This window comes from Somniosus microcephalus, chromosome 1 (genome assembly GCF_052327205.1).
Source record: "Somniosus microcephalus isolate GS21.2 chromosome 1, FLI_Smic_1.0, whole genome shotgun sequence".
NCBI classification, from domain to species: Eukaryota; Metazoa; Chordata; class Chondrichthyes; order Squaliformes; family Somniosidae; genus Somniosus; species Somniosus microcephalus.
Genome location: NC_140987.1, coordinates 153,555,037 through 153,581,722, shown reverse-complemented (window position 1 = coordinate 153,581,722; position 26,686 = coordinate 153,555,037). Strand labels below are relative to the sequence as shown.

Here is a 26,686-nt window from a genome sequence, read left to right as displayed (position 1 = left end):
GTGGCCAGGGTGGCTGGGGTCTAACTCGACTCAGTACTCCAGCCAGACCGGGCTCACGTATGGGGAGGCCTCCATCCCGTGCCCCAGGGTACAGATTGTTGCTGCAAGGGTCAGTGTCACCGAGGGGAAACGTGTGTGTTTAACATGTAAGGGACAGATTCCTTTGCATAGGTGGTGGTGGCTCAGAAAGCTGGGCAAGGATATAGGCGACCCCGCAGTCGATTGCGAACGATTGGGGAACAATACCCATCGGACGATTACAGGGACCCGAGGGGGACTGAGTGTGTGCTGGGACAAGTGGTGGGACCCAGATCAGGGGATTTATGTTTGTATGTGGGGGTCAGAGAAAGTCTGCCCTACAGGCATATCCATCCTCTTCCACCGGTAATGGCAAGACGCCGGGGAGGGGATGAAGTGGGATTCTAGCCTGCATGCGTGTGCGCTCCCACACACCCCGATTCCAGTCAACGCCACTGAACTCATAACTGGCCCCCGGAAGCCCCTGCCCACGACCACGACATCACGGACTATAGTGCAGAGGTGTCCTACCACCACCAAGGGACCAGGGAATGGTTTAGTCCTAGTGCAAACTGATAAGTTGCTGTACCAGGGGGTACACTATGCAGTGGCCTCAGTGATACTGAACCTGACTGAGGTGCACTTATCTGAGTGGTGCCCTAAGGAGACAGAACAGTTGTACCAAGCCCTGTTGAAGGAAATGTTTAAGAAATTTTCTGAATTCGACTTTGCCAGTGAGGACAAAGTGAAACTGTACAGTTTACATTCTGGGCATAATATGGGCACAGGGAGACAAAGAAGGGGGACCTGGAATGATGTTTTCACTGCCTATAGTACAGGATCCTCAGTGATAAACAGCCTAGACGATATAGAATTACAAACCCAGATAAATGGTTTAAAGACCCAGTTAAGAAAACTCCTAACAGAGGAGAATACACTGGTGGGCTCAGAACTACATGAGGACCAGGCTATGACAGTCCATTTAAAGGAGATAATTGTTGAGCTAGAGAGACACACCAAAACAGTAAATGCACTTATACGGGAAGACAGGAATCCTTCGGATCAAGCTGCACAGACTGAGGTGTGCGTGCTATACGGGACATGGTTGCTGGGCGAGGGCCGCAGCAACCTGGAGGATTTAAAACAAGGTTTAGTCCCCTCCTGAATTAGCAACAAGCTAATCAACGCAGCCCTCCACCCGGTTAGTAATTTGCTGAGCCCGTCAGCTCCGCCTAGCCTCTGAAGCCTACCCTGTCCCAGTGGATTCACAGAATCACAGAAACCTCACAGTGCAGATAGAGGCCATTTCGGCCCATCGAGCCTGCACCGACACATATCCCACCCGATCCCCGTAACCCCTACACCAACACATATCCCACCCTATCCCCGTAACCCCACGTATTTAATCCCCCTAACACTAAGGGTCAATTTTATCATAGCCAATCAACCTAACCCGCACATCTTTGGACTGTGGGAGGAAACCGGAGCACCCGGAGGAAACCCACGCAAACACGGGGAGAATGTGCAAACTCCACACAGACAATCACCCGAGGCCGGATTGTGGACGTTCCGATCACACTATCATGGGGATAGTAGTGAGGATGCTGGTCATGGGTGAGACAGCCTGACCCACACCGGTATACAGGGTGGAGAACATTGGGATCATTCAAGGGGGTGCACACGTTCATTTCGCAGAGGTCCCACCTTATGTCATAAAGTGGGAGCACGCTATGACAGGTACAGACCTCTCTGGGTGCCGGAGCTGGGGAGCACACATAATGCTGTGTCCCCAGCACTTGAATGCCTATTTGAGACCACAGTACGGGTTTAAAGCTGCTGGCGCACAACCTGTGAACTGTACCATGGAGGTAATGGCACAAGGCCATGTTTCCCCACAGGTAGCATTCATAGGGGGTGGGACATATTGTGTCACCACAAGTGCGCCCCACTACCGGCATGGACAGCACATCTGGTGTCCGGTGAGTGACAGCAGTTTTTGTTTTAAACCCGAGGCAAAGTTCAAGTGGCCCAGGAACGGATTGTACCCATCCCTGAACCCTCAACTGTTCACCTCACTGTCAGGGAAAACATTACCAACCTGCAAAATTACGTAACACATTTCGGCTATGAGATTCCCCCTCTACCAGAACATCTTACCTCCCTATTAAAAGCAGTGGTCATCTCGCAGAAACATTTCTATACATTAGAGCAGAAGACAGTTGAGATAAGTGCCAAGATCTTAGATATTGTAGTTCCACCCTGGTGGGACATTTTTGAAAATATAGAGGTCCCCCCTTGGATTAGACTGCCTTCATACATTTTAGTGGTTTGCCAGCTCAGCAACATTTTCTACTTGTTGTGTACAAAGTGCAAAGGAAGGGACAGGTGCTCCGCTCTCAACATAAGGGAGCATGGGACAAAAATAAAGTCTATGACCAGGTATAAAACCAACCTTGACTTTTATTAAAAATAAAGTTTGATCAGTGTGTGTGTCATTTATTTTTCCTATGTAATTTTCTACAAGTGGTGCAGGGGTGTTGGACCCCTCTGTGCTTGGATGTGAATGGGATTGAATTTTTCATAACTTGTATATCTTTGTTAAACACTACACCTAAAGGGAATGGGAGAGAGTGTTTTGTTTTTGGGATTTAGTTTAGATAATACAAGGGAAGGTTGGCTACCGAGGATCAGAAAATTTTACTCACAGCTGCATGATACTATAGTAATAAAGTATCACAGGGGGGGGGTGTAAGGCTTGCAAAATTGTACAGATTCCCCCACAGTAAGAAAAGGAGAGCTTTTGGACTGTTTTAAAGAATATTGGTGCAAAAGGGGCTTAAAAGTCAAAACCCCAGGGTTTTGGCTACTTTAAAAGGCATGTTCAGGCCTGTGGAAAAACTGTGACAAAAGGAGGTGGGATGGGCCCCCGAAACACAGACAGTTTGAGTATTGGAAAGGCCAGATCATCTGAGAATGTTCTGGGCCACCCCAACCATTACAATAAAAGACTGTTCCCGCCAAAACCCACAGGGCCATTAAGAACATATAGGTACCAACGATATAGGTAAAAACCAGGATGAGGTCCTAAAAGCTGAATATAGGGAGTTAGGAGGTAAATTAAAAAATAGGACCTCAAAGGTAGTAATCTCAGGATTGCTCCCAGTGCCACGTGCTAGTCAGAGTAGAAATAGAAGGACATTTCAGATGAATACGTGGCTAGAGGAATGGTGCCAGGGGGAGGGATCCAAGTTCCTGGGACATTGGAACCAGTTCTGGGGGAGGTGGGACGGTTTGCACCTGGGCAGGGCTGGAACCGATGTCATAGGGGGTGTGTTTGCTAGTGCTCTGGGGGAGGGTTTAAACTAAGATGGCAGGGGGTTGGGAACCTGAGCAGAGGGACAGAGGAAAGGGAAACAAAGATAAAAGCAAAAGAAAGGAAGGAGAAAAACAAAAGTGGCAGTCAGAGAAATCAATGGTTTAAATCAAACATGGCCACAGTAAATATTAATTCTAATAGGTCTAAGAGCGTTAAAAAAATAAGCCTGAAGGCTTTGTGTCTTAATGCGATGAACATTCCTAATAAGGTGGATGAATTGGCTGTGCAAATAGAGGTAAACAAATATGATTTGGTTGGGATTACGGAAAAGTGGCTCAAGGATGGCCAAGACTGAGAATTCAACATCCAGGGGTATTCGATATTCAGGAAAGATAGGCAAAAAGGAAAGGGAGGTGGGGTAGCATTACTGGTTAAAGAAGGGATTAATACAATTGTAAGGAAGGATATTAGCTCTGATGATGTGGAATCTGTATGGGTAGAATTGAGAAATACCAAGGGGCAGAAAATGTTAGTGGGAGTGGTATATAGACCTCCAAACAGTAAGGCAGAGGTTGGGGATGGCATTAAAAGGGAAATTAAAGAAGCGTGCAATAAGGACACAGCAGACTTTAATCTACATATAGATTGGGCTAACCAAATTAGTAACAATACTGTGGAGGAGGAATTCCTGGAGTGTTTACGGGATGGTTTCCTGGACCAATATGTTGAGGAACCAACCAGAGATCAGGCCATCTTAAACTGGGTATTATATAACGAGAAACGATTAATTAGCAATATTGTTGTTTGAGGCCCCTTGGGTCGGTGCGATCATAATATGATCGAATTCTTCATTAAGATGGAGAATGAAATAGTTGACTCAGAGACTAGGGTCATAAATTTAAATAAAGGAAACTACGATCGTCTGAGGCGCGAGTTGGGCAGGATTGATTGGGGAATGTCACTCAAAGGGTTGACGGTGGATAGGCAATGGCAAACATTCAAAGACCGCATCGATGAATTACAGAATTTGTTCATCCCAGTTTGGCACGAAAATAAAACAAAAAAGGTGACTCAACCGTGGCTAACAAGGGAAATTAGGGATAGCATAAGATCCAAGGAGAGGACATATAAATTGGCCAGAAAAAGCAATAATCCTGAGGATTGGGACCAATTTAGGATTCAACAAAGGAGGACAAAGGGATTAATTAAGAAGGGGAAAATAGAACATGAGAGTAAGCTTGCAGGGAACATAAAAACTGACTGTAAAAGCTTTTATAGATTTGTGAAGAGAAAAAGATTGGTGAAGTCAAGGATAGGTCCCTTGCAGTCAGAATCAGGCGAATTTATAATGGGGAACAAAGAAATGGCCAACCAACTAAATACATTTTTTGGTTCTGTCTTCACAAAGGAAGACACAAATAACCTCCCAGAGATGCCGGGGAACATATGGTCTGATGAAAGGGAGGAACTGAAAGAAATCAGTATTTGTAGGGAAACGGTGTTAGGGAAATTGCTGGGATTGAAGGCCAATAAATCCCCAGGGCCTGATAATCTACATCCTAGGGTACTTAAGGAAGTGGCCCTAGAAATAATAGCTGCATTGCTGATCAACTTCCAACATTCGATGGAATCTGGAACAGTACCCATGGATTGGAGGGTAGCTAATGTTACCACACTATTCAAAGAAGGTGGTAGAGAGAAAATGGGGAATTACAGACCGGCAAGCCTGACATCAGTAGTGGGGAAAATGCTAGAGTCCATTATAAAAGATGTAATAGCAGAGCACTTGGAAAACAGTGACAGGATCGGACAAAATCAACATGGATTCACAAAAGGTAAATCATGCTTGACTAATCTGATCTAGACAAGGGAACTAGATGTAATATCTCCAAATTTTCAGATGACACAAAGCTGGGTGGGCGTGTGTGCTTTGAGGAGGATGTTGAGAAACTCCAGGATGATTTGGACAGGTTGGGTGATTGGGCAGAAACATGGCAGATGCAGTATAACGTGGATAAATGTGAGGTTGACCACTTTGGTGGCAAAAACAGGAAGGCAGATTATTATCTAAATGGCAATAGATTGGGAGAAGGGGAAGTGCAACGAGACCTGGGTGTCCTTGTGCACCAGTCGCTGAAGGTAAGCATGCAGGTGCAGCAGGCAGTTAAGAAAGCAAATGGTTTGTTGGCCTTTGTAGCGAGAGGGTTTGAGTGCAGAAACAAGGATGTCTTGCTGCAGTTGTACAGGGGCTTGGTGAGACCACATCTTGAGTATTGTGTGCAGTTTTGGTCACCTTATCTGAGGAAGAATGTTCTTGCCATGGAAGGAGTTCAGCAAAGATTCACCAGGCTGATACCTGGGATGGCAGGAATGACGTATGAGGAGAGGTTGGGTCGATTGGGCTTGTGCTCGCTGGAGCTTAGAAGAATGAGAGGAAATCTCATTGAGACTTATAAAATTGTGACAGGACTGGACAGACTAGATGCAGGAAGGATGTTCCCGATGGTCGGGAAGTCTAGAACCAGGGGACACAGCCTAAGGATAAAGGTTAGGCCATTTAGGACAGAAATGAAGAGGAATTTCTTCACCCAGAGCGTGGTGAACCTATGGAACTCTCTACCACAGAAGGCAGTGGAGGCCAGTTCATTAAACATATTCAAGAAGGAGTTGGATATATTTCTTGAGGCTAAAGGGATCAAGGGGTATGGGGAGAAAGCAGGGACCGGGTACTGAATTTGGATGATCAGCCATGATCGCATTGAATGGTGGAGCAGGCTCGAGGGGTCAAATGGGCTACTCCTGCTCCTATCTTCTATGTTTCTATGTTTCTATGAACATGAATAATACAATACATGCCAACAGTCAACAAAAGATAACCTGGCCCCAGCAGGAAAAGGACAATCAAACAACAGTTTAAAACCAGTCAGAAAAATTTACAAAACACTTTACACATCTTAAACTGATTTCAAGGCAATCCCGAAACCAGTTAAAAACCAATTAAAAATAGATGGGACCATCCCCGAAACTCGTTGAGAATTGAAACATATTAAAAATAACGAGCCCGCCAAAATTAACAAAGAACGAGAGATTTGGCGGTCAGATAAGCCAGGCCTCAAAACAGTATAATTGAGGCCTGCTTGGTCAGTGAAACAGACATTGCGTTGGAGACCAGGAGAGGAGATCAGATCACAGAGAAGGCTGAAGTTCAGTAAAGGAGGGAAAGTACGGTTCAGAAAAAGATCTCATCTTCACCGTACTCAGTCGGAGGATCAGAGACTTGAAGAAAGAAGAACAAAATGGAAGGAAAAGGAAATCGCCCCAACCAAAGGCCTCAAGAAACCAGCAACTAACAATATTACCACCAACCAGGTAATATTGGACCACCGCGACCAACAAGAAACCAACCACCGAGAAATCGAAAATTCACGCACTTGTTTCCACTCTACAGGCTAGTCAGACTTACCCCTGTGTAAGATTTGACACAAAAGACTAAAAACTATACGTAACCAAAGAAAATTGGGTACTTACCCGATAAATCCAACTACGCAGCTAACCGAATCAGCGGACAGGCGAAGACTGAAAACCCAATGCAGGTGCAGTCTTCCACCACATCCGGGGTACGGCAGGCCCCAACTGCCACAACTAAAGAGAACCCCGAAATCGCGAACCTCTACAATCTGTCAAGAAAGTTGCTTGGTGAGCATTTCCTGGTCTTCTGGAATTCAACCTAGTTAGGATAGTGGGATTGGGAGGGTAAGGTATTTTTGTCTACTGTAATTCTCTCTCACATATTCCGAAGTGTTCCCCCTTTTAGAGTATAAGATTCATTGTATTGTATATTTTCCTGTCTCAAAATAAAAATCTCAATTCTTTTGACTAACTCATGTGTCTGTTGCAATTTCATTACAACCCCCAAATAAGTCCAAAGTCTAGAACCAAGGGAGTGGGAGCGATTCGAACTGCTCAGGGAGTGAGAGGTGAAGCTAAGCACACACACCACCACCACTTACAAGACAGAAAACAAACAGTAGGGATAAAAGGGTTTTTTCAGGATGGCAGGCTATGACAAGTGGGGTACCGCAAGGATCGGTGCTTGGCCCCAGCTATTCACAATCTATATCAATGATTTGGATGAGGGGACTAAATGTAACATTTCCAAATTTGCTGATAACACAAAGCTAGGTGGCAGTGTCAGTTGCGAAGAGGATGTGAAGAGGTATCAAGGGGATCTCGACAGGCTCAGTGAGTGGGTGAGAACATGGCAGATGGAATATAATGTGGATAAATGTGAATTATCCACTTTGGTATAAAAAACAGAAAGGCAGAGTATTTCCTAAATGGTGAAAGATTGGGGAATGCAGATGCTCAAAGGGACCTGGGTGTCCTTGTACATGAGTCACTGAACGTGAATGTGCAGGTGCAGCAAGTCATTAGGAAGGCAAATGGTATGCTGGCCTTCATTACAAGAGGATTTGAGTACAGGAGTAAAGAAGTCTTACTTCAATTATATAGGGCCTTGATGAGACCACTCCTGGAGTAATGTGTACAATTTTGGTCTCCTTACCTAAGGAAGGATATACTTGCCATAAAGGGAGTGCAACGAAGGTTCACGAGATTGATTCCTGGGATGGTGGGACTGTCGTTTGAGAAGAGATTGAGTAAACTAGGCCTATATTCTCTTGAATTCAGAAGAATGAGAGGGGATCTCATTGAAGTATACAAAATTATTACAGGGCTTGATAGGGTGGATGCTGGGAGAATGTTTCCCATGGCTAGGGAGTCTAGAACCAGGGGCCACAGCCTCAGGACTGAGATGAGAAGAAATGCCTTCACAGAGAAAGTGTTGAATCTTTGGAATTCTCTACCCCAGAGGGCTGTGGAGGCTCAGTCATTGGGTATATTCAAAACAGAAGTCAATAGATTTCTGACTAGTATGGGCATCAAGGGATATGGCAATAAGGCTGGTGAATGGAGTTGAGGCAGAAGATCAGCCATGATCTCATTGAATGGCGGAGCAGGCTCGAAGGGCCGAATGGCTTACTCCTGCTCCTATTTCTTATGTTCTTATGTTCTTAAACACAAGCCACCCAAAGTCTGAGCACTGCAATGGAAGCTCAGACTGAAGTTATGCAAGCACAGCCTGCTGCCATCAAGTCTGTGTTTATGAGTGTGGAAAGGGGCTTGCAGGGTGTCACAGTAGTCCAGCAGTCTGTACAGTGGATTATTAGGATTGCTTAAGGCTCTGCTCCAGGGAAGTGGCAATGGAGCCTTGGGGGCTGACCCTGTTGTTCTCTCACAGGATGGTGGCATTTGTCCTCCCACCACGGCCACTCCACCAGTGCCCCTGCTGTTGCCTGTCAGCCAGCTAGCCCAGACTGCTGCCGCCCATGTCGAGGTGGTGCAGTCTGATGCCGGGCCTACTGGGCCCAGAGCTGCTCGAGATCATTCTCAAAGGCTATCTGAAGTCTCCCCCACTAAAAGTCAGCAGCCTTCCACCAGCCATGCTGCAGCCATTGGGGTAGCACTGCATAGGAGCACTAGGATAGGCAAAGGCACACTGAAGACAGTCACTAAGGGAATGCACAAGGGTGATTAGTTAAATTATTGATGTAATATTGGATCGATATATGGATAAAGTTGGATTGGAAAGTTTGCTTTGTGGTGGCTTTCATTTCAACATTGTAGCCTATATGATACTGTAATGGTCAGTAACAGAGGGAAGTTAAGGTTTGGGACTAATGTTGAATGGGGAACAGGGTTGGCGTTCAATTGAACCGCAGCCGGATGATTTGATCCCAGGTATCCCGGCCAGAAAGGGCTGTCTGTGTTGCCCCCTTCCTTCTACTTCTTTTTCCTCTTCCTCCTTCTCCTCTTCCTCCTGCTCCTTTTCCTCCTTCTCCCCCTCCTCTTGCTCCTGAGCTAGTGGCCATTTCCCTGGTGGCAAGGACTGTACTCTCATGATGGCCAGGATGTGGAGGCTATAGCAGACCATGACGAATCGTACTGTAGGCTTCCTCCAGAGCGGTCTAGGCAGTAGAAGCGTTGTTTAAGGACAGCGATGGTCTGCTCTATAATGTTTCATGTGGCAGCATGGCTCTCATTGTAAATAAGCATGCTGCCCACCTGTGGTTGGGTTGCGGAGCAGAGTCATGAGCCAGGTGGTCAAGAGATAGCCCTGGTCACTGGGTGGCACCCTATGGTTTGTACTAGTGGCTCAAAGACTGAGGGAACAGTGGACTGGTGCAGAATAAAAGCATCACGACTGCTGCCAGGATACTGGCCATCATGATGTGCTGAGCATGGTCGCATACCAACTGCACATTCAGCGAGTGGTACAATTAGCATTTATATATGGCGCCCGCAAAGCCACGTATATGCAGCTGATGGTGCTCTGGTCAGAGAGAACAGAATGAAGTCGCCTCACCTGGCATAAAGAGCTTCTGTCACCTATCTTATGCAGCAGTGGACAGAGAACTGGGAGATGTTATAGAGTTTGCCTGCTCCAGCCTGGAAGGAACATAACGCAAATAAATTCAGGGCCACGGTCACCTTCACAGCCACTGGCAGCATTGTCCTTGTCCTGGAGTGAGGCTGAAAGTTCTGTGAGCACCTCCTTCGTAAAACGTAGTTGCCTCAGACACTGCTCTTAGCTCAGACTGAGGTAAGAGAATTGCTCTCGGAAGACCCTAGTTGGGTAAGGCCTCCTGCTGAGAGCCCTTCTCCCCTTCCCCCTCCACCCTCTGCGAGCAGCTTGTCCTCTTCTTCACTGCCTCTGCTCCATCTCCCTGTCATGCTGCAGGCCAAAGGGGGATGACAACTAGAACACCCATGACTGTGGGAGCACGTGGTCTGACCAGAACCCTTGAATTCAGAAGCACTTGCAGCACCACTCCTTTTCACCTCAGCAGCTTTAAATGACTCTAGAAAGCTCCAAACCATTCCACACACTTACAGAGAGCCAGTAGAAATCAAAAAGTGAGTTACCTGAAAGTTGTTGATGATCCCTTTAAGTAGCGCTGTTGCGGGGGGGGGGGTTCTTCCTGACGCTGGACACATGTTCAGCTGTGCGAGGTTAAGAGAGGGCATTAGCTCCAGCGATGATGACCAAAATCGCAGTGCAGGTGTCAAGTTAGCATTGCACGCTGATTGACATCACGATCTGCCTACTTACCATACTTTCAGCGCATGCTCCTAATGGCCACCTACCACCCTCACCAAGATGGCGAATGGCACGGCCCACACCAGAAGTGTGTGCGTGCTGCTCAGAAGCCATTTTGGTATCAATGCGGCACCCATAGCGCCCAAACAACGGGTGCTATGGAAATGAATTTCTAGGCCCTGGCCTATGTTTCTAAGCAAACTTTTAATGAACTCATTGATATGACGAACATAAAGATGAAATCCAGGAACTTATTAACACTGCATAGTGAAACATGTAAATCTTCATAATGGAACAAACCAGTTCTTTATGTTCAAAGGAACAATGATGCTCCTTCAATTAAAGAAATAAATCAGATTGATTTTCTGGTCAAATACACAATCTGATTCTTACATAAATTAAACAAGCAACAACAACAATTTGCATTTATATAGCACCTTTAATATAGTAAAACATCTCAAGGTGCTTCACAGGATTGTTAGCAGATAGAATTTCACACCGAGCCACTTTAAGCTTTTAACGGGTTTTAGATCGCAGAGGTTTCTCTCTCTAGAGGCCTCTCTCTCTTGCACAGTAAAACCGTGAGTGGTTCGACCCACTCGCCCCTTAGATTCTATACTCTGGACTTTGGGGCAGGAACTACAATGTAGAGAAAACTCTTATAGACCAAGTTTGATGAAACAAAATGAAATTTTATTGCATAATGTAAAACAAATCAAATGCAAGCAAATAAGAGGGTACATGGGAGGGAAAAACTCAAACAAATCATAATGACACAATACTAACTAAGGCAAATACAGGCATAGTGTACTCTACAAAGATCATCATGAAATGGGGAAATGCACGGAACATCAAGGGACAACAACTCATGTTAATTATACCCTTAAATGTCCACCCCCTTAAACCTATCTAGATCTGATTATGAAGGGCCAGAAACATGCTCACCAATCCAACTAGGAAGTGTAAGGTTTTGAAACAGGTCTGCGTTTGATCCTTTCAGGCGTCCTGTCTCCACGTGGTTAGTGGAGCCCCAGCGAGCTGCGCCACATCTCTCTCCTGAGGTGGGGGTCGGGGACAGCTGGACACCGGCTGGCCTGGATGTCGGCGGGGTCGGGGATCGTCTGCTCGACCCCGGTCAGAGGAGCCTCGGGCTGGCCCCCATCGTTTCTTCAGTTTTTTTATTGTCTCTTCTCCCGATCCGGAGTGGGTCGATGGCCTCTCGTTTCGTCAACGGCCCGGGGTTGGTCGATGATCTCCCGATGTTTTACCCCGGGGCGGGACGCCGGCTCGAACCGTCTTCTTCTCCTTCTTCTAGCGATGATGCCACCGATACGATGGCAGCACCACGATGGCTGCTTTTCTTTCTACCCCTGGGTTCCCAGATATACTTCTCATCAGAAGCCCTTATCTCGTGCCAAATCAGGTTCGTCTTTTGTTTTAATTTTGGCGGGCTGGGAGCACAACGGGGCAGTTATTATATTTTAAACAGTTCTTGGATGGCCGGTAACGGGCCATCTCTGGTCTGGAATGACCTTCATTGTTTTTAATGTCCTGGTGATGTCCTTAACGGGTCCTTGATGCTCTTCTCATGAATATGAAACTGTTCCCTTTTGTCTGGGTAAACATTTAGATGGCCTTTATCAACAGGCCGATCTTGACTGGATCTGCATCCAATCTATATGCATATGTGGGTGTCTGGTTTCGTTCTCTCAGAAACGGCTTCCAGAACTTACTGTGGGCTGAATCCACAAAGCTGTCTGAGGATTGCAGGAACCAATTTAAAGTGTCCCAATAAGTTGGTCACGGGGTCTGGTGGCCATTTTGAATGCCCCTTTATCCTAGGCTTCTTTTAAAACAGCCTTTAAAATCATGGCCTCTTCTGCCATTTGACCCTTTATAATATAAAGTTCAATGTTGTGAATCCTACAAGCTCTGCATCTATCCTTGGACATAATGCCAAACAATTAGGAATTGGAACAATTGGGAACAATTGGAAACAGTCAGCTCCCACATTACAACAGCGACTGCCCTCCAAAAAGTACTTAATTGGCTGTAAAGCACTTTGAGACAGCCGGTGGTCGTGAAAGGTGCTATATAAATGCAAGTCTTTCTTACTTTCTATTTTACATTGGGTAGCTATTTAGTAATAGAAGTTATTAATTGGAACAATTTACATTTTTAAATAGACAGCTTTGAAAGGGAGGGTGAAGGAAGAATTCATTAACTAATATCCCAAGCATATTTTATCTTAATTTGGGGTCATACTAATCATAAATACTGATTATCCAGATTGACACTGGAGTGAAAGAGAGGTACTGAAACCAGAAACCAATTATCATTGATTGAGTGTCTCAATTTCTGTAGAGCTCTTGCCAATACAATTGAATTACTTTGCTATATGTGTTTGTGAAAGTAAGCTGATTGCATCAGAAACATTTTTGTGGGAGTGTATCAGGACATTCTGCCATTTCTGTTAGATTACAATGAAAGTAATGCAGACAAGTGTCCATAGATGAATGTATTGATAATTTTTCAGTTCATACATTACATTACAATAATTAAGAGTGATCCATTAATTAATTAAAATGATACAAGCTCCACAATATATTCATTGCCTAGCTGAGATCAGTGTGCTACATATTGATTTCTAACTGAGAATTCTACAGGAATATAATTAATAGCTCATGTTCTTTTTTTGACAAACTGCCATTGATTAAATGCAGGCAGTAATATTTAGTTTAAAATATGGATCTAAATAGTCACAAACTACTTTTACCAGGTGCTGGGCATCAAAGTTACCTAATCTATTTATTTGAGGGCACAGGAAAGTTAAAGCTATTCAGACCTGAGGCAATGCTTCAAAGCAATTAGCATTTGATTCATACCAGCCATTTTCCACAACAGTATTGTAAAGTGCTTCTGTATGACTGACTGCTCCTTGAAACTGCATCTGCTTTACCTTGTTAGACTGTTTTTATGTCATTTTCAATCTTTACTAGCCTGCTACCAACAATATATTTCCAACCCCAGGAGAATTAATTAATATGAAAGTCATACCATGTGCAATCATTTTTAATTCAGTTTGCTTTTGAGTGCACCATGCACACTGAAAATTAAACTTCTTTTCTCACAGTTTCCTTTTACTTGAAGGCTACTCTATTTCTGTTTCACATGAACCCAGGAAGTCATCTGTGCCCCTAATTGTGATTACTAATAGCACAATGATCTAATCCCTGACATTGTACTTCCAATATACTTAATTACTTTAGTGCTAATACCTTCTGAGTTAAATCCATCAATGGATAGTCTTTTTGCCTCAGTATTTGAATCATTAGCTGTGGAATGATCTTATTTCTGTTTTCTTCCCAAACAGGATTTAACGATAAGAAGAATTTTAGCCATTTGGTAACATCTGTCACTTAAACAAGATGAGGATCCAACATTGCTATGTTGCTATCCAGCTTTTTGCTATTGTATTAGGATCCAACGTTGCCTGTTTCTCACTGATTTGACATCAAACCTACTTTGAACAGATTGTTTACAGTGTTATGTCACTAGATGATAATGGTACAAAGCTTTCCGATGCCTGCGTTAAGTGGAAATTAGCTATCGCTTGTTGCTTTAAACACTTTCTTTCAGCAGAGATCAGGGTGGCCATTTAAATAAAGATAAAAATCCTTCTGTTTATCAAATAGCATAAAGTTTACTTTCTCTGAAATTTCATACACATTTTTCTGACCTTATAAAATAGAAAGGCCCCAAATTTTGATACCCTTGTTTTCGGTATTCTGGTGTGTAAAATTGGAGCAACTCACTTCGCTGGCCAGCACATAGGGGTGGAAGCAAAGTGCTTGTATTCCCAATTGCGATTTGGCCTTTCCCGTGATCTGCTCGCCAAGTGGCCATGCCCCTAATTACCATATATTAAACTGAGGAACAGTGATGCTGCAGCACTGAATATCCTGTACTTATGCTCTCAATGTACGAGGGGTAAGTTAGAATGAGAAATATAAGGTGCAGCTATTGCTAGGATCAGCTGAGACTGGTGGAAATTACAATTCTTTAACCTGAAGACTGCTGAAAGTTTGAGTAGTGATTCCTTTCCTAACTGGGATTACTATTTGTAGCATCTTTTTGTCTTCTTTTAGCATTCAGTCTAGACAGCCTTGAGTTTATTTCTGACTGTCTGCAGTAGTGTGACTTTGACCTCCTCTTGTTCTAATGAGAGGTTCTTTGGACTAGGTATCGAATTCCCTATGTATGCTATTATCATGGATACATTGTATGCCATTATCGGGGAGAAAGAGGAGGAGGTGTGGAAAGAGGAAAGGAGTGTGAGGCAGCATTTAAGGAGGATGCTCCCCATTAGGTATTAGTTTCCCCTCCGCTGCTCGGATAAATAAATAAACTCTAAAGCCTGCACATCTGCCAATGCACTTTATTATGTTTATGTTAATGTACTACAAGCCAAATGAATGTTGAATGTTTAAATGTCTTAATCTAAATGTACACTCTCGGGAGCCGCAAGCCTACATTTCGTTGTACTGCACTTGTGCACTAACAATGACAATAAAGTTGATTATTATTATTATTATTATTACAAGGGTTATCCACTTGCCACCTGGCTGATGACACCCCAACACATCTGCTCAGCATGCATACAATGACAGCCATATCGCCACTAGGAACCTGATCGAACAGACTATCGGCATGCTAAAGCAACGGTTCCGCTGCCTTAACCGCTCTGGAGGAGCACTGCAGTAACCCCCTGATCGAGCCTCCGTTTTCATTGTTGTGCTGCATGATGTACACACCAATTTCAATTTTTTTTTCACATAACCAAATAAAACAAGTGAAATCCAGTCAGTGAAATGCTTTTTTCTTAACGAGCCGAGCGCACCAAGCAGCAAAGGACACTTAGTCATTCTGAGGGCCCAGCCATTGCCACCAGGGATTGCAGGTCCACCTCAGGAGGAGGAGGAGGAAGAGGAGGAGGAGCTGGAGGAGGAGGAGGATGAAGAGGAGGAGGAGGAGGATGAAGAGGAGGAGGAGCAGCACCAACATAAGGGCCGTTCGTGAACGCCTCATTACACAGCGCTTCCAATAAATGAAATAGCACATGGCATTTGCGCAGAACAACCACATCATTACAGCCAGCTCACAGCCCCAATGACTGGGCAAAGCTCAAATGAGAAACATCACTAAATTTGCGACGTCGAAATAAACATTTGACGTTCTGCACAACTCTTTCTTATCAAACACAACCAATAATAAACAACTGGTTCTTAGCAAACGGAACAATATATTTACAAACACAGCAACCTTTGTACACACACTCCCCCCATTTGCTATTAACATTTTATTTACTGGGCCTTCCTCAATGATTTCCCTCCCCTTTGGAATTCCCCCTCCCAACCCTGTGGCCCCAGTGGCTGCAGCAAGGCTGGGAGCCAGAGACTGCAGATGGCCTTGCAGGACACCCTCGAACAGCTCTGGGCCTGGCAGCCCCGGCTGCAGACTGCACTAACTCAGCATGGGCGGCAGCAGTCTGGGATGGCTGGGTTACAGGCTGAAGCAAGTGCAATGGTGGAGTGGCAGTGGTGGGAGCAAGAATGCTGTCATCCTGAGAGAGGACAGCACCTTTCTGCTCGACCGACCCACTGCCACTCCCCCGGGGCAGAACCTCAGCATCCAGAGCAATCTGCTTGAGCACAGATTGCTGGCCTGCTGCGGTGAGATCCTCGGTGGACAGTGGGCGACCCAGCGATGATGGCAGCAGCCAGCGCTTGCGTGGCAGCAATCTGAGACTGCATGAGAGCAGTCCGAGACTGGATGTCAGCAACCACTGATTCCATTACAGCACTAAGCCGCTGCGTTGCTTTGGCCTGTGCTGCAATAGCTGCTGCCACATCACCCATGACACGCAGCATGAGGTCTGGGTCCCTATGTTCTCTCTGTGAGTCAACCATCCTCTGCAAAGTGCCAAGAATGGGCTCGAAGGTTTGCACAGAGATGAGAGCAATGCTGGAGGTGGACTCCTCCACGCTCCTAGCCAGTGCATCTGTTGAGTCTGTGTGTCCCAGTTATGCTTATGATCAATCACTGGACACAGACAACAAGAATAACTTTTAACAGGTCTTTACTATTCGGAGGTCAGGGCTGAACTGCCCAGCAAATCCCTACACAACACTTATATACCGGTGTGGTCACCACCGGTATTACAGTATACAGCAGCCAAGAGAAAGTAGTACATCTCTTAAGGTAGTTCTCTTAAGGTGGAACAGGTTACATACACCACAATCCTCCCTTTTTAGCTTAACAGTTATATCCCCATTTAACATAACATAATAACATATATATATATACAACTTCATGCAAAACAGTTCAAAGATTCAGTCTCTGAGGAGGCCTCCTGATTCGAATTGGATAACGCCTTTCAGGGGTCTCTGATTCTCGTTGCTGGGGTGACTCATCTAGTTGGTCTCTTATGGATTGGACATCATCATCAGGTACATTCACTTCTGAGGTAGATGCTTCAGGTTCACTAACTTCTTCCACGGTTGTCTCTGCCGTAACCATGGGTTCGACCGTTGTTCTCGATTCTACCAGTTGGTCAGCATGACGCCGTATTACATTTTCACCAATATCTACCGTGTACATCAGGGGTCCTTGTCTGGCCCGAATTGTTCCAGATTGCCATTTCTCGTTTTTATAGTCCCGGGCTAACACTGGTTGTCCTATTTCGAAACTCCGAGTGGTCTTGTTATTTATATGCCGGAACTGTTTGTTTTCAACTTCCCTCCGCACATTTGGTTTTAACAAGTCCAACCTGGACCGCAACCTCCTGTTATAGAACATCATGGCAGGACTTTGGTTTGTCACTGCATGAGTGGCGTTTCAATATGCCAGTAGGAATTTGTCCACCTTGTGTTGTAGTGGAATCTGATCTTCGCTCATGGCCTTTATTGCTTTTTTGAATGTTTGTACAAATCTCTCGGCCAACCCATTTGTAGCCGGATGATATGGGGCAGAGGTATAATGTTTCACCCCATTCTTCTTCATGAATTTCTGGAATTCTTCTGACACGAACTGCGGTCCGTTGTCTAAACATATTTGTTCTGGCAATCCATTTCTTGCAAATATCGTTCTTAGCACCGCGATCGTCTTTTCCGAGGTAGTGGTAGTCATCTTAATCACTTCTGGCCATTTAGAATGTGCGTCCACCGCAATTAAAAACATGGAGTCCATGAATGGACCAGCAAAGTCAATATGTACACGTTGCCATGGGGTTGAAGGCCATTCCCATGGATGCAGCGGTGCAATCGGAGGTGCATTTTGCACTTTTTGGCACCCTGAGCAGCTTTTCATCAGATCCTCTATCTGTTGGTCGATACCCGGCCACCACACATAAGCCCTAGCAAGGCTTTTCATCTTGCCTCCCCCCAGATGACCTTCACGCAGTTCCCTTAGAACTCTCTCTCTTAACTTAGGAGGAATAATCACCCTTGTTCCACACATCAATGTTCCTTGACAGACGGACAGCTGGTCTCGTCTTGCTGAGAATGCCGGTAACAGTGGATCACCATGTGCTGGCCATCCCTTCACTGTCACTTCGTAGACCCGGGACAGTGTCGGGTCGTTCCTGGTTTCTCTTTCAATACTTGCATTGGTGACTGGTAAACATTCGATGATGGTCGAGTGAAATAACTCAACAGGGTCAACCGTCGGTGCCTCCTCCTCTGTAGGTAGTGGCAGGCGCGACAGCCCATCAGCATTACCATGCTGCTTTGTACCTTTGAATTCAATCTGATATTGATGTGCCCCTAGGAAAAGGGACCATCTCTGGAGTCTCTGTGCTGTCATCACTGAAACACCCTTCATAGAGTTAAAAATGGATACCAACGGCTGGTGGTCTGTCAGAAGCGTAAACTTTTGGCCCTGCAGGTAATGATTAAACTTCTTTACTCCCCACACAAGGCTGAGAGCCTCCCTATCTATCTGAGCATAGTTGCGCTCAGCGGAGGTCAATGATCTGGATGCGAACGCGACTGGCCTCTCCAGGCCATTTGGCAACTTGTGTGAGAGTAGTGCCCCAATACCATATGGAGCAGCATCACAAGCCAAACGAATAGGCAGCGTTGGGTTGAAGTGAGCCAACACTTCCTCTGAGGTGATCAATGCCTTGCTTTTGTGAAAGGCCCTCTTACAGTCCTCACTCCACTTCCATGGTACTCCTTTCTGCAAAAGAGCGTTCAGCGGGTGCAGCACCGTGGATAAATTTGGCAGAAACTTATGGTAATAGTTAATCAACCCTAGGAACGACCTCAACTGGGATACATTATCCGGAGCGGGAGCCTTCACAACAGCTTCGATCTTGTCAGGAGACTTATGAAGCCCCTCCTGGTCAATGACATGACCACAGTACGAGATCCGCTTCTGAAAGAACTCACATTTCTGGCGATTAACTCGAAGTCCATATTCTTTCAATCTGGTGAGCACCAGTTCCAAATTTGCAAGGTGTTCTTCGTCATCATCTCCTGTAATCAGAATATCGTCCAGGTAACATTGTGTGCCTGGAATTCCCTGTAATACCTGCTCCATGGCCCTCTGCCAAATTGCTGGAGCCGATGCCACTCCAAAAACCAGTCTATTATACCGGTACAAGCCTCTATGCGTGTTGATCGTGAGATACTGGCGTGACTCTTCCTCAACTTCCATTTGTAAGTACGCCTGCGCCAGGTCTATCTTGGTGAAGTGTTTCCTGCCAGACAACGAAGCGAAGATATCCTCAATCCGCGGAAGCGGATACTGCACCATGTGAAGCACCGGATTAACAGTGATCTTGAAATCTCCACAGATGCGAACCTTCCCCGGTTCCCCCGGCTTTTTGCTCGATGAACGCTTCATGACGGGAACAATGGGTGTGGCCCACTCACTACAGTCTACCTTAGACAGTACTCCTGAACGTTCTAGCCCTTCCAGCTCAGCTTCCACAGCAGGTCGTATCGCATAAGGTACCGGTCTGGCTTTGAAAAATTTCGGGTTTGCATGTTCTTCAACCTTGATGTTTGCTGTAATTCCTCTCAGTGTTCCCAGTCCCTGTTGGAACACCTCTTTAGCATCGTCCAATATTCTGGACAATCGTTTAGGTTTGACATCTTTTTTACCGGAATCTACCGTTAGTGCCTTTAAGGAATGCCAGTCCATATTTATTTTCCTAATCCACTCCCGTCCCAGTAGTGGTGGACCTCCCTCAGGTAGCACATATAAGTCCATTCCTCGGCTTTCTTTGCCCTTGTGGACCACCTTTACCTCTATCTTCCCGATGGGGTATACTCTTTGCCCCGTGTATGTTTTCAATACAATCTCCGTATCCCGTAGGGGAATATGTGGGAATAACCTTTTGTAATCTTGCTTATTCATGACCGTCAATGCCGATCCAGTGTCCAATTCCATCTTCACTTGGACTCCTGCTATCTGAAGTGTGACCCAAATTGTTTGGAGGTCTGCTTCCTTACCAACATTGTGTACTCTTAGACTACCCAGTTCATTACTGCTGGAGTCTGAATTTGACTTCTGTTCGTTCGAACTGTTCTCTGTCACCTTGTGTACCTTTCTGTACTTTTCCTGCGGTGACTTTTTGTTGCTGGTCTTCTTTCCTGACCGGCATACTTTAGCTATGTGACCAAGCCTGCCACATTTTCTGCATTCCTGATTTTTGAACCAGCACTGGTTCTGATCGTGCGTTGTCTTTCCACAACGATAACATTTTACTGTACCCAAGACCATTTGATTGGTGCTGAGTTCCGGTGACCGTAGCTGCACCTCCGCCATGCCTCTCGCTGCAGCTTCGTGCGATGCTGCAATAGTGACAGCTTTATCAAGCGTAAGATCATTCTCCTCAAGCAGTCGCTTTTGTGTTCCTTCTTTTAACAATCCACACACAAATTTATCTCTCAGCGCATCTGCTAGTCCTGTTCCAAACTGACAGTACTTTGATAGCTTACGCAGTTCAATTAAAAATTCAGCATAGTTCTCGTCTTTCAGCTGCGTTCTTCTGTAAAATTTAAATCGTTCCGCTATCATCAGCGGCGTGGGGTTTAAATGATTTTTCAGGACAGTAACAATATTCGCGAAAGTCTGATCCGTCGGTTTATCTGGTGATAGAAGGTGCTTCAATAGCCCGTATGTCTTCGCACCCATTGAGCTTAATAAGGTTAGTGCTTTCTCATCATCTGGTACATTATTTGCTTTACAATAAACTTCCATGCGTTCTACATACGTGGTCCAATCTTCGGTATCGCTATCAAAGGTATTAATGTTCCCATGTTTAGGCATCCTTGCAAGTTTTTAAATTTTTCTTTTTTTCTCAAAATGGCGGCTTCCCGCGCTTGTCTTCTTCCCCCGCCTACTAAAATGGCAGCTTCCCGCGCTTGGCGGTCTTTCCCGCGCTCGTCTTCTTCCCCCGCCGACTACAATGGCGGATTCCCGCGTTTGCCTTCTTCCCCCGCTGGCTGCAATGGCGATTGCCGTGCTGCTGCCGTTCTCGCCTCCCCAGCGGTTCTCAATTCCCTGACGCTGCTTTGCCTCACAGCCCCGCTTGCAGCCCGGTCCTTTACACCGGCTGCGTTTGATTTCTCCGCGGCTCTCGTGCCTTAAGCTGCCCCAGTCGCTGCGCCTCTCGGCCTCGATTGCAGCCCGGCCCTTTTTACCGGCCGTGGTCGAGCTCTCCGCCCTTATTCCTCCGTTTTCCCTCCCCTACTCCACAGCCAACGTGGCCGACTTTCTGCTCGTGTCGCTGATCGGCTTACCCACCACCGTGGCAGAAGGGATGATCACTGCCTGTCGCTGATGGAGGGCTTCGTGGTCAGAATTTTTCTTTTGAACCCGGGTTCTCGTTGCCTCCCGTGCGATGGTGCTCAGCAGGATGATGAGGGCGGATGCCTCTTCTCGACGCCCGTTCTGAGGACGAAGCTGCCTTGGATGTAAAACTGCCGCAGGGTAAGATTGGACTCGTCGCCACTGTTGAGTCTGTGTGTCCCAGTTATGCTTATGATCAATCACTGGACACAGACAACAAGAATAACTTTTAACAGGTCTTTACTATTCGGAGGTCAGGGCTGAACTGCCCAGCAAATCCCTACACAACGCTTATATACCGGTGTGGTCACCACCGGTATTACAGTATACAGCAGCCAAGAGAAAGTAGTACATCTCTTAAGGCAGCTCTCTTAAGGTGGAACAGGTTACATACACCACAGCATCCAGGCTCTCGGGCACGCTTGCCATTGCACCCATGAGCTCAGTGTGCATGCTCATCGTCTGTGTGGTCATCACCTCAACATCGAGGTCCTCATCTGAGTCCTGTGCAGCAGAACTCATGCGCGCACTCACCCTCCAGGGAGATGGCTCCCGAGCTTCCCTTTCCCTGTGGCATTGCTGCAGTCCGCTGGGTCCCGGAGCTTCACCCACATCAGAGCCATTTCCTCTGCTCCCCTCCAGCGGCCGTGTGGCCTCATTATCAGACCTCTTGCCCTCGGGAGATACAGGCAGTGAGGCTCTAGCTTGTTGTTCCTCCTCCTCTCCCTCATCGCTGCCACTGGGAGGCTGGGTGACAGGCTGGCCATGTGGTGGTTGATTATCTGAAAGGCACAAGAGTGGGTTTAACATCAGGGGAGAGGGGCAGGAAGGGAGCAAGGAATGGCGACAGTATACTTTCATGAAAAGTGGGAAGGGATTGTGTTGTGAGGGGGAAGTGGTATTAGAGAAGAGGGAGAGGTGATGAACATACTGTTGTTGTCCCCAAGGGTGTCGACCTCTCCAACTGCCACAGTGCCCATGATTTGTGCCGCGATGATGCTGCACACTTGCTCCTCCAGGTCTGTAAGGGGGTGCAGCTCTGCCTGACCTCCTCCCATGCGTTGCTGCTCCCTCCTGCTATGAGCAAGCTTGACCTGCAAGAAAAAGGACAGCATGTGAGTGAGTGTGTTTGGCAAATGTGCCTACCATAGTTGAATAGCTGTTAATGCGTGCAAGGCACGTGATGTGGATGTCACTTTTAGTAGGTGGGCATAGTTGGTGGGTGAGTGTTGGAGATTTGGCAGTTTATACCATATGTGCACAGAGTGAGGTTGAGATGGTAGAATCTACAGGTTTTTGAAGCATGTACTCACCCTGACCCCCTGAGTGAGGTCGTTGAACTTCTTGCGGCACTGGGTGTGAGTCCTTTGGACTACACTTCTGGCCGAGATGTACTGGGCGACCTCCCTCCACATTCGCCTGAACTCCTGCACCAATGGCCTCCTGCCAGTGTCTGGGAACAACACTGCCCGTCGGCATTCCACAGCCGCAACCAGAGCCTCTAATGCCTGGTTGCTGAACTGGCGAGCTCTCTCCCTGGGCCTCTGAGCAGCCTTGAGATTTCTCTATAATGGCTTTCAGCTACTTGCAGGCCCAGTTCACAAGCAGCAATGATCAGCGTGAGGCTGTGCAGCATGATTGACCGTCCCCTTTAAGAACTGGAAAGCGCCAGTCTGTCTGAGTACTTGTAATTGACAGCGCCTGAACTTGAGTAGCGCTCTGCGGTTCTGCCCCCAGCTCCGACATTAGCACCCTAAGAGAAGTGTGTTGCATTTGATTTAGCATGCCAATTCCTTCTAGGGGTGCTAAAACTTAATTTTGCGGTCACCGGTGCTAATTAGCGCCGGGCACTAAAGTTTTGCGCCCGGACAATGTTAGCGCCCCAAAATGGTCGATACCGAATTGCTCCCCCCTAGTATCAGTAATGGTGACCATTAAACTACTGGATTGTCGTTAAAACCCATCTGGTTCACTAATGTCCTTTAGGGAAGGAAATCTGCCGTCCTTACTTGGTCTGGCCTATACGTGACTCCAAACCCTCTGCAATGTGGTTGACTTTTAACTGCCCTCTGAAATGGCCTAGCAAGCCACTCAGTTGTACTAAACCACTGCAAAAAACAATAATAAGAATACAACCGGACGGACCACCCGGCATCGACCTCGACACCGGCTTCGAACACAACAATGGCACACCCAGCCCAGTCGACCCTGCAAAGTCCTCCTCACTAACATCTGGAGACTTGTGTCAAAATTGGGACAGCTGTCACACAGACTAGTCAAGCATCAGCCTGACATAGTCATACTCAGAATCATACCTTTCAGCCAATGTCCAAGAGTCGTCCATCACCATCCCTGCGTATGTCCTGTCCCACCGGCAGAACAGACCCACCAGGGGTGGTGGCACAGTAGTATACAGTCGGGAAGGAGTGGCCCTGGGACTCCTCAACATTGAAGTCTCATGGCTGCAGGTCAAGCATGGGCAAGGAAACCTCCTGCAGATTATCACCTACCGCCCTCCCCCAGCTGAAGAATCAGTACTCCTCCATGTTGAACATCACTTGGAAGAAGCACTGAGGGTAGCAAGGACACAGAATGTACTCTGGGTGGGGGGCTTCAATATCTAATGCTCGGTAACACTACTACTGACCGAGCTGGCTGAGTCCTGAATGACATAACTACCAGACTGGGCCTGTAGCAGATAGTGAGCAAACCAACACGAGGGAAAAATGTACTTGACCTTGTACCAATATACCTGTCCCAAATGCATCTGTCCATGACAGTATTGGCAGCACTGACCACCGCACAGTCCTTGTGGAGACAAAAATCCCATCTTCAGATTGAGGACACCCTCCATCGTGTTGTGTGGCACTACCACAGTGCAAAATGAGATAGATTCAGAACAGATCTAGCAGCTCAAAACTGGGCATCCATGAAGCGCTGTTGCCATCAGCAGCAGCAGAATTGCATTCCATCACAATCTGTAACCTCATGGCCTGGCATATCCCTCACTCTACCAATACCATCAAGCCAGGGGACCAACCCTGGTTCAATAAAGAGGTAGAAGAGCATGCCAGCTGCATTTCTGGTGCACAAGTCTTCAGCACGACAGCCAGGATGTTGTCGGGGCCTTTGCTGTATCCAGTGCGGTCAGCCAATTCTTGATATCACATGGAGTGAATCGAGTTGGCTGAAGACTGGCTTCTGTTATGTTGGGGACCTCAGGAGGCAGCCGATATGGATCATCCACTCAGCACTTCTGACTGAAGATGGTTGCAAATGCTTCAGCTTTGTCTTTTGCACTCACGTGCTGGGCTCCACCATCATTAAGGATGGGGATTCTAGTCCAGTATCATAACCACTATGCTACCGTCCCCTTAGTTGATTGGTGTGTGGGAGTGTAAAAGCAATTGATGCAGGGGTGAAATTAAAAGGGTTGTGGCAGAAGAATACAGGGCAGTATGTTGATTCAGGGAGTTATGGGTGGGCTTTGCATTTTCTGCCATTTCATCCTCATCTTCCTTGGCTTCATTATCCTCATAGTCCACCAGGAATGAATTCTATCTTCCGCCTCCTTCTCAACGTCCCATTTTGAAAGTGTTTTTTTATGGTTTAAACTGAACATTCAAGAAAAACTACAGGCTGTGGTTTGATTTTCTCTTTTGCTATTAAATGATATGTAGAGTATTGTTCTGGTTCTGGAGACCAGAAGTCAGTCTTGCTACTTCTCTTTTCTTCCATGTAAATAATACACATTTTGTTTTCCAATCATTGGCCCAGAAATTCGGGTCGGGGGCTTCCCACGGGTGCAAGCCTCCAACTTGCACTTACCTAGCGCGCTGGCCGTTGAGCTGTGGACCCGCGTGGGATTCCGATCCTGGGCCTGCTCCAACTGCCGGCGCGCAGTTCTTGCATATCCCAGCGGCGCAGTTAGTTCGATGCATCCCCTGGGATCACGTGGGCCATGGAGTGCCAATGGTAGCAGGGAAATGCCCATTCATAAAATTGACAGGAAGAGCTGTCAAAACCATAAATACTATAAGCCCCAAAACATCACTAAAACTTCAAATAAATTTTTTTTAAATCACATTTTTAAAATAACTATAAATTATATAAAATAACTATTTTAAACAATAATTTAAATTTTTGAAAACATTAATTACATTTTCTAACAGGGCTAAAAATAAACTTACCTTTCTTTAAAGTAATTACAAATAATAAACCTGTGGAAAAAATGTTTTAATTTTAATTAATTCACCACTTACCTTGTTAAAAGCAGGCCTTGCGCCTGCTTTTTATATGTGTAACTCCTGGAGACTTACCCTCCTGGAAAAACCTGGAAAAAAACATAAGTTCAATGCGCACGCACTGCCTCTCCGGCACGCACGTTTCACCTCTGAATCCCTTCTTTCAAGGGAACGTAAGTTCCGGTTTCCCGTGCATGCGCAGTGCATGCACGAAACCGGCACTTCCATTGGGCCTACGGGTGAGTACTCACCCGTGGAGACCCGAATTTCTGGGCCAATTAATTATCAAGCTCCATAACACCTTGTAATCATTATCTGGTAATGCTACAAATCCATGTGTTAAGTGTTCATTGCGGTAAACAGAGAAATATCCATTTTGAAAGTTGGCTTTTACAGTGTAAACCAAACAATCAGGAAGAACTACAGTCTGAAGTTTGATTTTCTATTTTGCTATTAATTGCTATGTAGAGTATTGTTCTGGTTTTGGAGACCAGAGGTTACTCTTGCTACTTCTCTATTCTTCCTGGTAAATGATATGCATTTTCTTCCAAACCTAGATCACATTTTATAAGTTATAAATCTCTTTGAATAAGTGGCTGATTGATGATGGGTAGGATGCGTATACTGCTGTGAACAATTTGCAGTCGAATTTGATTTCCAGTTGATGCTGTGAATATCCACAGAAAATCCATTTCAAATTACCTCTCTTGTAGCGGTGTTAGTTCTGTGGCCAGTGGTTGAAATCTGTTACATACCAGTGTTTAATAGGGAATAAAACCAATCTTATTTTATAAATGAATTAGTTGGGGTACAAACCATAGATGTGCACTGAACACAATCAAACTGGTAACCAGTGTAAGCCTCATTTCAGTACCCACATTATGCAAAACACATCCCACTGAATTACAAATTCTTCTGCTGAGCTCTGCTGCCAGCAATCACCTCACATGGGCCCATGAATAATCGTCAGGCTTGCCCTGCTGAGGACAGGTTCTTAAAGGGCTGGCTTTGAAAAAGGATGCAAAATCTTATTTTTACATAAGCATTGATATTTAATTGCATTTTGCTTCCTGCATTAAATTCTGTTAC

At 45.9% G+C, this 26,686-nt stretch overlaps 1 pseudogene; it reads right to left on the bottom strand.

Annotated features, from left to right (window-relative positions):
• Positions 1-26,686, bottom strand: part of LOC147124419 (uncharacterized) — a 156,726-nt pseudogene that overhangs the window by 89,588 nt on the left and 40,452 nt on the right.